Source organism: Pogona vitticeps, chromosome 2 (assembly GCF_051106095.1).
Source record: "Pogona vitticeps strain Pit_001003342236 chromosome 2, PviZW2.1, whole genome shotgun sequence".
Taxonomy (NCBI): domain Eukaryota; kingdom Metazoa; phylum Chordata; class Lepidosauria; order Squamata; family Agamidae; genus Pogona; species Pogona vitticeps.
This window is the reverse complement of record NC_135784.1, coordinates 174,133,292-174,146,927: the sequence shown is the minus strand read 5'-3', so window position 1 is coordinate 174,146,927 and position 13,636 is coordinate 174,133,292. Positions and strand designations below refer to the sequence as shown.

The 13,636-nt window shown below is 45.3% G+C and overlaps 1 protein-coding gene across 2 annotated transcripts in view; it reads left to right on the top strand.

The window, feature by feature from the left end:
* The first annotated feature begins 10,623 nt into the window (after positions 1-10,623).
* LPAR2 (lysophosphatidic acid receptor 2) overlaps positions 10,624-13,636 on the top strand; it is a 53,917-nt gene continuing 50,904 nt past the window's right edge. Inside the window, exon 1 of one of the 2 annotated variants that reach the window (XM_020779325.3) lies at positions 10,624-10,965. The gene's annotated coding sequence lies outside the window, so the exon portion shown is untranslated. Of the gene's footprint in view, positions 10,966-11,047; positions 11,172-13,636 lie in introns of those variants that run through there. The other variant, XM_020779320.3, reaches the window with a different exon arrangement.

Genomic DNA, 13,636 nt, shown 5'->3' with positions numbered 1-13,636 from the left:
ATGATTTTATGATTCTATGAAGATTGCAGCTAAGGTCTGAGGAAATTTGGGTGGCAGATTGATTGTGGAAAGAAAAGTCTAGGGGCTTTGACCCTATGAGCCTTGGTTCAGCGATAACACTGGAAAGAAAGCAAGAAGGATTTTACAACAGAGGCATGTGTGTACATCACATGTGTATATATGTATTTTCCAAGCATGGAAGGGGAACAAATGCAATTCTCAATACACAGAATCTGTGGAAGGCAGGAGTGAGCGTAATGCTGCAATACACTAGGTCTTCCTTATCCAAGGGATCAATATCTACTTGAATCCTTATCCAAGGGATCAGTGTCCACTTATCCATGGTCTGAAAATATTAAAAATATTAAAAGAAAAAAATCCAGAAAAAAAAATCTATATTTATATGTATTAACAGGACTGGCCACTAGAGATGCTATGAATACTTGTTAGTGAAGAATACATAGAATGCTCTCTAATGTCCTCTAGTGGTCAGTTCTGGTAATGTATGTGAAAATATATTTCCCTGTTCTTTTTCCTTATACCATGCTACAGTCGAACCTCGAACTACAAACTTAATCCGTTCCAGAAGGGCGTTCGTAGGTCGAAATGTTCGTAGGTCGAAGCACCATTTCCCATACGAATGCACTGAAAACCAATTAATCCGTTCCAGCCGAAGAAAGGGAAGGCACTGATGCTTTAAGAAGGGGAGAACCTCCAACAACAAACAGTAAACTCAGCTCCCTTGCTAAGGCATTAAGGGGGAAAAAGCCACCAACAAAACAGCACACAAACATATCCACCCCAGCCAAAACCCACCCAGAAGTTTTTTAAAAGGAGAAAACAGCAGCTTACCTCCCTGCAGACACACACACAGGCTCACTCGGAAAGCAGGAGGTTCTCCCAACTGCAACACACCCTATAATGGCCAGAAGAGCTACAGCACAAAGAAGCAGCCTCAGCGCCACCTATAGTTAGAAAGTTGAATTACCGGCCTTTTCCCCCCTGCCTGTTTCCGTTCTTATGTCGAAGCTCCGTGCGAAAGTCAAAGCAACATTTCTCTGTCGGAGCTGTTCGTAAGTTGAAAAGTTCATAAGTAGGGACGTTCATAAGTTGAGGTTTGACTGTATATACATAGCGTTTGCTATTATCTGAGGATTTCAGGATCCATGAGGGGACTTGGAATCTAACCCCAGCAGATATGGGGGTCCTACTATATTATTTAAATGAGGAATATTTTCAGAAGGTGGACATAACACAAAAAAAGATATTTGCTCAGGAAGCTAGAAATGGTTCACTTCCACCCCACCTCCAGGGGAGAAATTATACATAGGAGAGGAAGGAGACTGGAGATTTAAAGGTGACCACACCAAATGCATTGTATGCCACAGTGGCCAAGATGGGATCATCTCTCTTTGAAGTGGAAAGTCCTAAGACTTCCCCTAGCAGCTAGTAGAGGAAGACAAAGCCATTCTTCACTCAGCAAGGATGCTTAAAGATGCCATTAGAAATACAGGCCACAACTTTTAGAGAAGGGGTGTGTTTGTGTGTGTATGGAAATCATCCTACTGAGGATCTGTAGGTATTCAAAAACTGCCTGGAGTTGAAGTAGAACTCACATCTTGTCCCTTCTGCCCCCAGTGTGAACCAGGACTCAAGATGAATCAGAGTGTGAGAAGACAGCAGCCTGTGAAAACCTTTGTTGCCACATCCTGAGGATGTGAACCCCACCAGCAACCCCCTGAAGAGAGTGCATTGTGATGCAAGGCAGGCCGCTTACAAAATGCAGCATCTGCAATAGAATTTGGCAAGTTAATATTGAGTGATTTGTTCCCAGGAATCATTATGGTATCTGAACAGTTGCCTAATGTCATTATGCGTTACAATACCAAAGAAATAACTTCTTGCAATCCTTGTTGTCCTTGCGTGTTACTTTTGTTGTTGTGGTGGGGGAAGAGACCTTGGATTGGCAAGAGAATGGTGTAAAGTTTGAAAAAAAATCTTGTCAAAATATCTATGAAAATGAACAAAAGCAACTTTTCAAAGTATTAGATCAACTGACTCCTGGCCTGCTAAGAATTATTATACCCTGATTAGCCCCCGCCCCAAAAAAGAAGGTACTAATTACAACAAACTACATTATCGGTTATCACTCATTTCCAAGTTCTGATCCATGATATATAAAACTCTAAACAGCAATTATATAAGACCTGTAGACAGCTACGGGATAGCAAGCTGGCTAGTCAGAGAGATGGGCAGGGTTTTTTTGGAACTACCATTCCCAGAATCCCCATGTGACATGGCCCTTACCATGCTAGCTATGGGTTTTTTGAAGTTTCAGTAAACAACAGCAAAACTTTCCTCATCTCACAACAACTGGCATGTCAGACTTTGGCTGGAGGTCCCAGACTCCACCCACCCCGGTTGGTCAAGGAGTTCACTAGGTGTGACCAGGGGTTTCTCACCGTCCCAGACTGGCCCATCTCACAACACCGCTATGAGGATCAAGTGGGGTAAGGATAAATTCGGGAAAGGAAAGCCGAGTAAATGGCAACAATTACCTTGAAGCCCCGTTCAGTATACTGTTGCACATGCTGTTGACGTTCAACCGTTTGCAGCAGGTTGTAGAGCAGCTGGGCTACATTCCAACATACTCTTATTCTCGAAAACCAAAGTGGTTAGGGCTTTTGAAATAGTGCCAGAAAGGCTCTTGCAAGGTAAATCTAATGAACGGAGCGCATGCTGTATTCCAGCTGTGCAATACTGGCAACTCCTGCCTCTGTGGGAGACGAGATCATTCCTGCCGTGGCAAAGTTAAGAAGAAAGGGGGTGGGGGTGGGAGATGGAGCCGCCCTCTTCATGTCCCTGCTAAACCACTGGATCCCTACCAGGCTAGCCCTACCCTCAGGCAGAGTGAAAGGGTAACTTGAGATGGCAGGTGCTTTTTTGAGGGGTGGGAGGTAAGAACAAAGGTGGTGGAGGAGAGACCTTTTTGTATGTGCCAGACAGTCCATTCTGAGCCCCTCCCTAACCTGCTGCTGCAGGTGTGGTTGGAGGCTCTTGTCCCATTCCCTGTATGGAAAAAGCCAGTCCAGCAGGCTCTTGTGTACAGAATGGAAGGAGAACTCTACTCAGTTCTTTACTTCTTGGCAGCAAAATATCTTGAGCCGGCCTTGGACCTCACAGCACAACATGGTGTGCGCCACCATCATCCTCTCTCTGCTCTCCCTCCACAGGCGCTTTCAAATGAATGCCCTTAGTCATCGTAGCTTAAAACAAAGCCTCCACCCACAGTAGCAGTCTACCTCAGAATATCAACGGCTGTCAATTCAACCAGCAAGGGAGTTCTTCCCCCTTCCTTGCCTTCTTGTGAGTACTTGGAGGGGGACGGCACTTCTGGGTTTGGTGGACCCTGACCTGACTCAGCAGGGCAGTTTCTCCCAAGGCTGTGGCAAAGACGTCTAGGTGGTGTTTGTAGAAAAGAGCTACAGGGATTATTCAAGAGTAGGAAGACAAGCCATGTGGCGTGAAACGAAATGAGTTCTTGAGAAGGAGGAGAAGTGTGGGTGGGGTGGGGTGAGGAGAGAAATCATCTCTTTAAAAGACACCATCCTAGTTCCTGTGAAACAGACAGGATTTGCCACTATGCGCATACAGCCATCAGGTACAACTGGAATTTCTTAGCCTGTGCTTGCAGGTGGAGGTGGAGGGGGGGGAGGCAGATTTCCTGCTTAAGTCCAGCTGGAACAGCCAAATGTCCCTATTCTCCCTGCAAATCTTCTTCGAATCACCTGCAAAATTCTAAAGCTAAAGATCACAAAGTCCTCTTCCTAGCAAGGCAAGGAAGAGGAGGGGAGGATGTAGGGGAGAATGAACAAAAATGGCTTCCCCAGCTTCTCTTGGCTCTATTGGATCAAAAACTGAGCCATTGTCAGATGCCCCCCCCCCAAGGAAGTGGCTTATCCAGTCCCTAGACAGGTGTTGGCATCAGACCTTAAGCTGATAAGGAATGAATGCACCTTCAGAGTAAGATAGATGTGTGTGTGATGTGATCATTTTAATGGAGCTATTCTCATGCATATCTTTTTTTTCAAAACTTGATGGGTTTCATTTTTAACTGTAAGACACTCAAAGTGCCACCTTGTGGAAAAGCAGATGATACAATTGATTATCAATCAGTTGACCAACTGCTCACCAGCCATCACTATTGCTCAGAGACAGGTCTTCCAGTACCTAACAACGGCACCTGCAGACACGTTTTGACCCATGCAGCTTGTTTCGCTGGGAGATCCTCCTGTACAAGTACCCCTCACTTCTGTTTTTGGAAGGACTGGCTGGCAGGCATAGAAAGACATTTCCTTGAGGGGTGAAATATCATGAGCATCATGAGCTTTTTTTGTCAACTATGTCTTCGAGTGTGTTGCTGCCGAAGCTTCCCGCCTGACCCCTTTACAACCGGCACTTCACCCTCACCCTCAGAGAGATCCAAACCACCTTGGGCTTCCTGCTAGGTCCCTGTGTGGCCTTTCCCCCAAAGCCCCATAACCCAAAGGAAACTTCATGTTTCAAAAACATGGAATGTGTGGGCAAGCAGACCTGGCACAGACATCTGCCACGAACCTTTGGGGCTTCTATTTACAATTCTTCTGCTTTATCCATCAATATTGCACCATAAACCTGAAAGTGTGCGATGTTATCCACAAAGGCTTGTGGGTTTTGTTTTGTTTTTAGTGGCCTAAAAAGGATACCGCACTACTTTTGCATTGAAGTACTGGCAGAGCCTTTTCCTATTTTTTTTCTTGGTTATTTGTGGGACATTTGATGCCCTACTGCTTAACAGCCTCAATAAAATGACCCCTCCTGGTGCTAAATGACACTGTCGAAATGAAGGAAGTTTGACATAACCAGGAGTAGATGTCTGTGTGGAATTTTTTTTTGTTTTTGGGCTTATATACCGCCCCATAGCGCTACAAGCACTCTCCGGGTGGTTTACAATTTAATTATACAGGCTACACATTGCCCCCCACCCCCAGCAAGCCGGGTACTCATTTTACCGACCTCGGAAGGATAGAAGGCTGAGTCAACCTTGAGCCGGCTACCTGGGATTTGAACCCCAGGTTGTGAGCACAGTTTTAGCTGCAATACAGCGTTTTAACCACTGCGCCAAGCTCTGTTCAATTCTGGTAATAATATTAGTGCACTGAGAATTATCCAGGCTCAAGCTAGGAGATCTTGGTGTAGTAGTGTGGGTGTGGCTGTGGGGGGGGGGGGAGTAAGTTCTGACATAAGCGTGCATAAGGCGGCAAGTGGGTGGAATCCTAGATTTATTTATTATTTTAATTTACACAGGCAGACATACTGTGTTGCAGTGATGCATGCTATGCACATGAATTATGCCAACATTCCACTAGGTATCCTCCACTACATTTCTGGGAACATCTTTAAACCTGAGAACCTTCTGTCTATTCACCTGTGATCTAAGGATATTGCACTGCTTCAGCTCCCTACATACATATACACAGATACATGCACACACGTGTGTGAACATATGCATATGCAGGGAAAACTTCTAACACTTTCAGGCCGTGCTCTAAACTTCTGGGGCTGGTTCTCGGACCATCTTCATCCCCGGGGGCCCATCCACACCCAGACTTGCCAGGGCTCTGAAGGGGAAGGCCTGGCTATTTCCATTATTTTTGGAAAGCCCTTCTTTTGTGTCGGCCCGCAGACCAGAGCTGAGTGACTCACATACCCTGTGGAAAGGGGAGATGAATGGAGGAACCTCAGGCATGTGGCAGTGATTACAGCAAGTTGGTTTTAAATTACTCTCTGCTATAGCTGGCTAAAATAAGGGGGGAGGAGGAGGAGGTGATGGAGGAGTTCCAAAATCTTCAAGGTCTCCTGTGTTTGTGTGTGTGTGGACGCATTCTGCTTCCTGCCTGCCCCAGTAAAGGTTTCACCCAGAAGTGCTGAAATACAGTGGCATGTAGAGGAGCGGGGGATGGGAACTCAGTGGCCGTACTTTCAGGAATCTTTGGAAGAAGGGAAATAAAATGTCCTGCGGCAATTTCTTATTAAACAGAAACAGAAGAATGCGCAGGGGAAGGAAGGAAGGAAGGAAGGAAGGAAGGAAGGAAGGAAGGAAGGAAGGAAGGAAGGAAGGAAGGAAGGAAGGAAGGAAGGAAGGAAGGAAGGAAGGAAGGAAGGAAGGAGCCGGGTTATTTGTGGATCTGGCACAGACATGACACTGCAATGAGATAAGCAAAGCTGAAGCAGACTCTGAGTACCAAAACATTGACCATCTAGTTTAAAGGGAGTGATAAAAGTGCCAAAACGATTTGATTCATACTCAGTGATGAGCCTCCCCCAAAGGGAATGGGAGTTCAATTCCCACACTGTCTTCCTTCTTGACAGGGTTTAAACTCATGACCCACAGGGTCCCTTTCCAGCTCTGTAATTTTAAGATTGTTGCTGTTATTAAGTGGCACCCTCCACTTATCTCTGATTACAACCTCCATCATCCCTAACCAACAGTGGGCTGATGGGAATTCTTAATTTAGTTATGACAGGGGAAAACAAAATAAAAAGTAAAAGACAAAAACTTGGTGGCACCTTAAAGACTAACTTTTACATTTTTTTAGTGTGAGCTAAAATGTAAAAGACTAACTTTTACATTTTTAGTGTGAGCTTTCATAGACAAGTCCACTTCATCCGACATAAGAGAAGGAGATTTAACATGGCAAATATTTCTACATGGCATCAAAATATAGAGATTGTGGTTGGTTGGTTGGTTAGTAAGAAAGTCGGCGGGTGTTAAACATTGTGGTGATAGCATCTTAGATATGCAGGCCTTTCAAATTCTGCTGACACCCAAAGGACAGTTGGTTAAAAGTCCTGTCTTTCCTCTGCCTCCCCCTCCTTCTCCAGTTCAAACTTCTCTAGTACTGGAGCACAACTCCCATTATTCCCTTATGAAGCACTGTTTCCACATCTTCATGACAGAGATATTCAGTGCTGTCCAGCAGTTAGAGTCGGACATGTGTGTATAGGTGAATCCTTAGGATGCTCACTAGCCTTGCTGCCTGGGGAATTCTGGTGACTGTACGCTTACGACACTAATCTGTGTACCTCTCGTTAAGAATACTGATCTTGGCCTTGTGAGAGGCAGGTTGAAGTCTTCCACTGACCCCTAACAATCACTAGGTGGCTTGGGAGCAGTCACTCTCTCTCCTCCTGACCTACCTCCCAAGACTGTTGTGAGGGTAAAGCAAGGAGGACGAGAGCCGTATAAACTACCTTAAGCGCTCTCTTTTTCTTGAATATATTTATTGATCTATTTATTTATTTATTTAGTTTGTATACTATCCCATGGTGCATGGCACTCTCTGGGTAATTTAAAACTAAAACACCATCACAGAAACATATCATTTTTATGTGCATAACATCTTGACTCACTTTATGACCCACACTCCTTCAAGCAAGAGGCCATATCGTCTCCAGGGTTGGCAATTCTGTCACTTACTAATATTTTGGAATCTTCCTAAGACCCACCTCGAGTGACTTTAAATTAAAAATTCAAAAGCAGCAGTACTCAGAATCAGCTACATCTTGCCATATGTATAGAAAAATACCAGTCACTTTGTTTTTTTCCAGGGGGGGTTTATACCTCTTCCTTCTATTCCCTACCCCCTTTCTGGATGAATGCAAGATTTACTTGTATTTTCCAGAACTGACTGATTGATTGATCGATTATTTGTTTGTGTGTTTGTTTGCTGCCTTCCTCGGACCTAAAGGATCCAAGACAGCTTTCAGTATTAAAAGAAAAAACGTGGCATTCAGAAGTCAATTGAAAAGTGGCAAAACCAGGCGGAGGTAGAGATCACATACTGTATTTTAAAACTGCCCATTGAGGTTTGCCCTGTGCTTGCTAGGAAGCACCAATAAACATGGCACCTCCCTTACCAGAAAACCCTCGAGATTAATTTTAAGTGATGTGCTAAGTAAAAACAGTCAATTGTGTTGCCACATTATGAATATTACATAATGACTGGGAGTGTCAAGGATGTGCCGAGGCCAGCCAAGCTCTTTTGGCAGATGAGTCAGAAAATCCCACAGGTTCCTATACAGCAGTCAGTGTATAACAATAGTGATTTAAATAGTGAATAATTTGCTACCCATAAAATTGGTGTCTGTAGTTCTGGCCCTAACAAACAGCAGAGCCAAGACTATCCTTGGAAAAGGGCTCACACTAAAAGTCAGGGTCTCTAGGACAGCAGCCATAGTGTTGAAGGCCAAAAGCTTCATAGGATCCTGAAAGAGCCACAAAACATGGACTCTTCCTGGTCACTGGCCCATCCAGAGACATGTCACCTCGATGTTCTTTGCTGCCTGATCACCACCGCCGCTCCAAGACTATCTACTTTGGCATTTTGTGACCATGCTGAGTAAGGATTCTAAAACTTGTAGTAAAAAAAAAATATTATTTTCCCCCAAGCTGTGCTTTTATAATCTATAATGGCAATTAAAGTCTTCTGGCTGAGGTGGCTGCTACCTCTTGCTGAAGAATCCTGGGTCTGCAGCATTCTACCTAGTTCTGTGTGCTCTTCATACTGACCCTCACACAGTGGACAGAGATGCAGTTTAGACCCTGCACCTCTTGAAGGGAATGGATGCTGCCTAGAAAAATGTGCAACACTCAAATTCAGAAACACATTCTTTAGAAACTCTTGTCTTTTCTAGCTCTGCAGACAGAACTGGAATCATTTCTGCTCTGTACAGTGGACCCTCTACTTAAGGAATTAATCCGTATTGGAATGGTGGCTGCAAGTCGAAAAGTCTGTAAGTCGAATCTCCATTGACCTACAATGCACTGAAAACCTATTAATCCCATAACCAGTGGTTTTTATTCTATTTTTATTCCATTTTGCTTTTTTTCCTGGTCTGTAAGTCGATTCTCTGGCTGCAAGTCGAATCTAAATTTTGCAGCCAGAGAAGTCGGTAACTCGAAAAGTCTGTAAATCGAGCCGTCTGTAAGTTGAGGGTCCACTGTACATCCCATTAATTCCCCCCTTTCCTTTGCCTACCGATTTCTTCTCTTCTAAATAAAACCCAACACTTCCCATAACTTGGAAAAGTTAAGTTTTTCAATTACAGCTTCCAGAATATTCTAGCTAGCACGATACCTTCAAATTGTAGCCACACCCACCCCAATTTTTCCCAGACTGCTTCTGTTCCTCTTTCAAGAGCTCATTCCCTCACTGCTGTTATGGACCACCAAGTTGCATCTGACTTAGAACAACCCTAATAGGGTTGTCACTGAGATATTTAAACAGTGGCTTCGTCCCTGGGTTTCCATGGCAGACACTAAGGTATGAACCACGTCTTCCCATTCCTAATCTGTGGTTCTATCTACTACAAATCCCATGGCACCCCCTATTACATACCAGGGCTGCAGGGCTGTCTCTACTATTAGGCAGATCAACCAACAATTGCTGAGGGAAGTGGGAGTGAAATCTCTCCCCCTCCATCCCCAGGTATCTCCTGAAAACACCTGGCTATTCATTCCCCTTTGTGAGAAGACAAAGGGGTATGACACAGCTTGCTTGCCCTGCAGCCTTTAAATTGGCCTGTTCCCCTCAGGTGTCTGGCAAATACTTGCAGTAAGCTCAAACTATTGGCCCAGTCACCAACTTCCGTGGCCACACTGGAAATTGCCAAAATATCTTGTACTCGCCATGTTGAGCTCCAGTTTCCTTTTCAGAACTAAAGAGAACAGAGCCCTACAAATCCTGGTTCCTTGTCCCTTTCCACCTTGTTGCTGTTTAGCCATTGGAAGTCTGATTTATTCGCTCTGCCTGGAACCTAGAAACCCAGTTTCACCTTCCTGTACAACTTTCGAGAAGTTATAGTTTTAGAAGAGGTAGCCGTGTCAGTCTGTGCAAGCGCGTCAGGCAAAATCCAAAGGAAAACAAGCAAACAAAATGACAAAAAACATGTGGCATCTTAAAGCCTAATTATTATATTTTAGGTGAAAACAAAGTAAACATGCATAATATTTTAAAAAGGCAAAAATGTGCTGCCACCTTAAATACTAACTTTTTATATTTTTTTAACGTGAGCTTTAGTAGAGAAATGTCGCATGAAATGGACTTGTCCACAAAAGTGCATTAAAAAATAAATACAAAAGTTCGTCTTTAAGGTGCCACCAGGTTTTTGTCTTTTTGGTTTACTTCTTATTTTGTTTTCACCTATAACGCTTGCACAGGCTAACATGGCTACCCCCTTCAACAACGATTAGATTTTAACGTGAGTTTTTGTGGATGAAGTCGACTTAGGACTTGACCCACAAAACTTCACATTGAAATATACAGTAGCCCTTAATACTTAGTCTTGAAGGTGCCACATGGTTTTTGTCATTGGTTGGATGGTTTTCTTTGGGATGCCGCCTGACAAACTTCCCAGAAGTGGAGGTGCTTCGGGAACAGAGTGCGGGCTCCACAACAATGCCCAGATCAAGACAGTTTTCCAAGACTCAGGTTACAATTCCTGGGTGGCTCAGGTCTCCTGCTAGGCGAGGAAGGCGGGCCGAGGGGAGGCCACAAGGAGGGCTGGGCTCAGGCAGGAGGAGAGGCAGAGAAAGAGAGAGAGAAAAAAAGAGCCAGCTTGCAACACTGCCTTGCGGGAGTCAGCATTTCCAAGGGTTTCCACTGTGACAAGAGTTGGTTGTGGCGCCTTCCTCTCCCTCTTGTTTTCTTGAAAAGCAAGAAAAGGCGAGACAAAGAAGCCCCCCCCCCCGAGGCTGCTCCGCGATGACTTGGAGTTCGCATCCGAGGAGCCACCCTGGGTCTCCGTGGCGGAGAGACCAGCGTTAAAATATATACTGTACATACTGTATATATACACGTACATCTCTTTCTTTTTTTCCTCTCTCTTTCTCTCAGGCTGTCGGGGGACTGCTCGCCTCGTCAGGTAAGATCGTTCTGCTTCATAGTAGTAAAAGGAAGGCGGAAGGGAGGCGGGGGAAAGTTTGCGCGGGTCGGGACACACAATGAGAAGCGGGTGCTCCAACTCCACTCGAAAGTTCATTGCGATGGAAGTAGCCAAGATGTGCTCTCGCTCGAAATCGTTTTCCGTGGGGCCCGGTGAATAGGGGCGGTTGCGGTGAGGGCGACCAGGTATAGGGAAGTCTCCTTCCCCCCCTCTTTTTTTTTCTTCTGGAGTTGCATCTTTCGGTTGTTGGGGGCCGGGGGGGGGAAAGAGGCGAAAGGGCGAGGAAGTTCACGTGAACTGGAAATGTTCCGTCGGGAGAATGAGTCTTAACTTGTTTCGAGGCGGGAGGGTGGCCTTTAAAGAGCGGGGCTCGCTTGGTCAGCCCAGGAAAAGGTGGAAGGTATTTCTGACCTGACGAGGCAAACCGAAGGAGAGCCGGCCACTTCCCGCTTGGCTGGAATTCTAAGAATCCCGGCGTTTGTTTGCAAACATAATAAAAAGAAGAATGGTTCTAGCCCTCATGGCGGGGAGAGATGGGGGGTAACGTGATTTCCGGGCGTGAGGGGGACATGATGGCGGGGTGGGTGCTGCGTTCTCCGCTTGGGGTGGTGGTGAAAGAAACGGCTTGGGTCCGAATGGAAGCCGTTGCTTAGCCAGGGACCCTGGATTCAATCACCTAGCACCTCGTTTCATCACCTCCCCTCGCCAAGTCCTGGTGTAATAATCCCAGGACTCAGTTTCTTGATTGTGCCCCCAAGGCAACAAGGCGCCTTATCTTTTCTTTCTTTCAACAAGTGAACTGTATTTTGGTTTACAGAAATTCAAAGCTGGCTTTCCTGGTTGGAGGAAGAGATGGAAGGATAGGAGTGGAGCTGGACTGAGTGAGAGCCAGTGGGGTCTTACGTTGGGTTTAGGACACAGGAGACCTGGGTTCAAATCCTTGCTGAGACATAGAAGCTGACTGCAGGGTGGCAAGGAACATCCCACATACTTTCAAAACCTTATTGGAGTTGCCTAAGAAGTCAGAACTGACTTGACTGGGCAGATGGATGCTGAGTCTGCAGCTAGTATTGTTAAATATGATTAGAGTAATAGAGCTACTCTGTACTTGATAGGTGTCTGCTGTTTAGTGCATGGCATATATATAGACAGATTATCAGTGGTTCCAATGCAAGAAAGATAGGATTAAACATGGCTTGGAGTGAGAAGTCAGGGCTAGACTAAGGGTACAATCAGATGGCAGTTGATCTTGCATCTTGGACAGTTTTTGACCCAGTCAGATTCGAGTTATTTACTGGCAGCTGCATGATGTACAAGCAATGGTGAACCAACCCAACCTTTTTCTGTGGCTATTTGCACTTGTTTTGGATCATTGGCAGGGGCTACTGTTTTTTTTAAAGTGCGCAGAAACTCTTTGTTTTAGTTCAGTTTCTGGCATATGTGATCTCTGGTATTGAACCAAAGCAGCACTTTTTAAACACTATGCCACTTACCAGTGGGGGAAAAATCCCAACAAAACAAAAATCCCAAGCTTTTCCCTAGAGGCAAAAGGAGAGGACAGGGGAGGTCGGACAGGAGTGGACATGGAAAAGATCCTCCTTCCCCCTTTTCCCTTTGGAGTCCTGTGGTATGTCAGTTGTGTAGCAAACCAAATTCAGCAGTATGGTGCTCTCAATAATTTTTTTTTAAAAATCCTCACTTCCCTGCAGAGGGGGAGACAGGAAAGAATGTGGGGGCATGTGGGGCAGAGAGGGAGGAACAGGCCAAATAAGGGGCCTTTGAGGTGCTATGTGATTTCTTGTCCCTAAACCACCCGGTGCTTGTGTGTGAATGAAAGGATCACTCGAAATAAAATGCTGCACTATTTATTCTGATTCAGCCTGGGACCACTTGATGGTCGGGTTGCACCCTAAGAAACTTTGCATTTTGAGCTGCAGCAACAAAGACTGCCCTAGAACCCAGTCATCCAAGTTAAGGTGCTTACTACCTGCCCAACAAATAATTTTGGCACTTGAAGGAAACAATCCTCCCACCCCCATTTCTCCCCACTTTCCTGCCATTCTGTGGGAAATATACAGTAACAGAGTTAAAAGGGAGGGAAATGGTTTGCTTCCCTTTAAGGACACCCAAATTCTGCTGCCTGAGGTAATTACCTCAGTCTGTGTAACAACAGGGCTGGCCTTGCCACTGTTCTTTCAGCTGAACTGAAAGGATCTGTGCCCCCTTTATTCTCTTGCAATCTCTGTCCCATACCAACACTCTCACCCCCTGTACTTTCACACAGCTGCCGTGCCTCAATAGTGGGAAGCCCTTGGATTGATTAACAGCACAATCAAGGTGTTTGTGCAATCAAAACCTCCTGAGGCCAGTGTAACCAAATTATCCCATTTTTGTGTGTGTGGAAAAATTGCCTGCCTGTCCCATCAGATGGACAGCTGAGGGACACCCTGAAACACAGGAGTCATGCCACAAGGCAAAAATGAAGTAGGACTGATTTTGCCTCTTAAGGAAGCGGAAAGAATGGGAAATGGGCCGATCGGATCCATGAGTACTATAGCACCAAAAAAGAATCAGCATAAACCCTGGCAAGGCGCATGTGGGCTGTACAAGAGCATGATCCATGCATAGCAGTTCTGCTCCTACTGACTTC